The 3,436-nt window shown below is 43.6% G+C and overlaps 1 protein-coding gene across 10 annotated transcripts in view; it reads right to left on the minus strand.

Moving 5' to 3' along the window:
• Positions 1–3,436, minus strand: part of FOXP1 (forkhead box P1) — a 373,214-nt gene that overhangs the window by 193,857 nt on the left and 175,921 nt on the right. The gene's annotated exons all lie outside the window — the stretch shown is intronic.

The raw sequence follows: 3,436 nt of genomic DNA on the forward strand, positions 1-3,436 counted from the left end.
CTAATGGTGTTGGTGTCAGTCCTGTTTTTAGCCTCTTCCCACCAGTTTTGTTTTCTAGCTTAAACAGCCCATCTCTTAAAATTTTTTTTAAAAAATAAATATTTTAAGAAATAAAAAGAATTGAAAGGCAAAGGGGGGTGAAGGGGAGAGGGAAGTGGTACCAGCTTCCCAATTGCTCACCGCGAGGCTGCTGGAAATGCTTTGGGTCGCAGTGGGGAAAGGGGGGGGGGAGCACTTTTAATATCCAAATAAAGACATGTCAGTTTCATAATTGGGGGAAAAAAACAATAACGCTCGCATGCATTGCCGAGACCCACAGCAGAAAAGGGGTTAGGAGGGATGGGAAGGACAGGCACCAAAATTGCAATTTTGAAAGCAGGGGTCAAGTAGAGTAGAAAAGTCCAGTTGTGTTTTGCACAATCGCAGCAAACTGGTGGGATGAGCTAAGTTGTGCAAACCCCTGCGAGTCTGCTGGCTTTAAAGCTTTGAAATTGCTGCTTTTACAGGATAATGCACTTTAAGCAAATTGTAAAATGCAGGTGTCAAGTTAGTCGGTTTAATCAGAAACACTGCTCAGAGCAGCCGCCATGCAAAGGGTCCCCTACCAGCACAGTCGAAAGAAAAGTTCTGCAGCAAGAAAACACTCTAAACCAAACAAATTATTTTAATGCTGAATTCCACATCCTAAGCAAATCACCACGAACAACAAGTGTAGCATCTCCTGACACCGAGGGACGAGGCAGCCGCTGGCGAGCGCAGCGTGCTGAGGCTCAGCACTACAGCCAGCCTGCCAGGGAATCACAGCTAGAAGATGAAACAAGTTTACACGTCTGGGTGGCTGCGGATGGGGGCAGCTCTCTGGTACAACAGTCCAACATGAGCTGTTCGCACCGCCAGCGAGCATCCTCCGTCGAGCAACAGCCGGCAACATGGAGCGCGCCTCTGGGAAGGGCTGACAGGAGAGCGTGGATGCTCTGCCCGTACCAGGCACCGCCGTGATAAGACACAGCACGAGGAGAGGTTCAAGGTAGATAGGCAAACAAAGTTGCTATGAGATCACACACTTAATTTAGAACAAAGGCAACGTTCCTCTGACAAATATATTGCACACTTACCCTGCCAAGTTCGCTTGTATTCGGCTAATCCGCAGCAATCAGAACATCAGTGTTGACATCTAATGGTACCTACAAGCATCTCTCTGCCTTTCCACATGGCGTAACCCTGCTCCGTTAACACACTCTAAATTTTTCAACCATCTTGTTTAGCCTAAACATCTATGAAATTACACACTCATCTGTGCTGCGTGTGCGACCCCCCAACAAAAAAAAAATAAAAAGGGAACATGCTGATACCAAAATCAATAAATCACACGACCAAGTAGCAGTTCAAAAGTTCAAAGACATGATGGCCAGTTCACTACGTCGCAGCACTCAACCAATAATAACTTGACTCCATTACTCCTCATAGTATAGACAATTTCATGGCATCATTTTCATTAGCCTGTCTCACTGAAAATTGCTAGCTATTTATGTATACGCTAAAATAAATTAGCCATTTCATCGAGCACCGTGATTCTTATAAAATACATTAACACAATACTCAATTTTCCAGTTGGAGTAAATAAATAAATCAATAAATTCAATACAGAGTAATTTTTATTTTTTTTTCTATTGTGGAGCTTCAGCTCTCAGCATAAGTGTTTTTATTAGGTTTATTTGTTTCAATAAAAATTGAAATGGGACAGTGATCTTAGCAGTAAGATCTGGGGGAAAAAAAACAACCCAGCCCTATCTAATATTAAGAAAGTATGCTGTGCAGTTCAGCCAACTGGTAATACATAATTTTTGGTCAAAAATCATTTTCATTACAGTTATTAAACCACCTCTCAATTTTGAAGTGTTCTTATCTCGCTTCATGCATTCTCCAGCCCAGCAAGAAGCCCCTGGGCTCCCTTGGAGCAGGTTATGATCCTACCCAGCCCATCCTGGTGGGCAGGGGGCAACCCCATGGAGCTTCCTTGGGGACAACTGGGATGGAAAAGTTACCAGCACTCATGTTCACTATTTTTAAGCACTCACAGAGTATAAGATTTAGCATGATGTTTGATATCAAGGATAACGCAGGACAGAAGGATAAGGCAGGACAGGAGGATGAGAAAATGTGGGAGAAGAGTTCATGGACATCCCAAGAATTGGATCCTTGAAGGGGGCTGTTGTGTCTGGCCCTTTAGAGCTGTGTTGCCCTGTAAGCCATGGCCAGTAGATCACAGGCTGCTGGGTAGTGACATCCTACAGTGCAACTCGGGGCATCCTTTGGGGACCTCATTTGAGCCTTACGACGTCTCACGCTCTAGAGAGATGCACCCAAGAGTCTGTTCCCCTGCCTTGGGTCAAACATCCATCACATCAGGGGCTGGGCAATGGGACAACTCAGAATCTGCCTCTGCAAAGCACTCATGCATAGACAGGAACCTGGACTGTCTTGAACCTCCTGCTAGTGTAGCCTCAAAGCAAAGGAGGAGACCCACCAAGCCCCCCAGCAGTCTCCTCATCCTTTAAAACAACACTTCTCTACAAGTCTAACACTTCCACCGCAAACCACAGCCTCCAGCTGCTCAGCAGTGAGGACAAGAACCTGTAAGGACAAAACCAAATAAAATATACCCCTTGTGACATGAATTCAGTCTTAGCAGTGAAAAAGCCAAATGCATTAACCAACACACACCATCTAAGCCCATAATGGATCAACATAATTCCTTTAGAAAGTCTGGATGTGAATAGCACACTGCAAACTGCTTGGTGCTAACAGGAGGGTACTTTTTGTTCATATTCACTCTTTAACCTAATCAGAAGAAAAGTAAATATCAGGTCCAATTTTAATGACTGACTATAAATAAAAGCTTTTATGCAAAATGCACGGTTTGCAAAGATAACGATTTTAAGGATGATGTCACTAGTGACCTACTGAACTACATGGCACATGTCAGACAGACGTCTGTTTCTTAAATTGCAGTAATAAATTAGTAGCCACAGAATCTGTTAAGAAAACGTGAAAAGAAATGCTTTCCTGTTCAGATAAAAGTTTAACAATTGTTTCAGTTTGGGTTCATGAGTTAAGGTTACTATTGATGGGGGGACCAGTGCAGGCCCAGCTTCATCTGCCTCCTCTTCCTCCAACCCCTGTGCAGCATTACTTCACCCCAGCTGGATCCAAGACTAACACACACTGAACTTTCCTCTAACTTTACACTGATTGAACTATTAGTATTTTAAAGTATGATACTTGCACAGGTGTCACCACTAACACCACCCAACATACCACGTCCCATCCCAATTACCTGGTTTTCAGTGAATTTGACAAATTTTAGCCATTTGTACTGAAGTCTGCCCTTGCTGAGCATTCTGCCACAATCCAAATTCTGACCAAAAAAAAAAAA

Source organism: Parus major, chromosome 12, assembly GCF_001522545.3.
Source record: "Parus major isolate Abel chromosome 12, Parus_major1.1, whole genome shotgun sequence".
Taxonomy (NCBI): Eukaryota; Metazoa; Chordata; class Aves; order Passeriformes; family Paridae; genus Parus; species Parus major.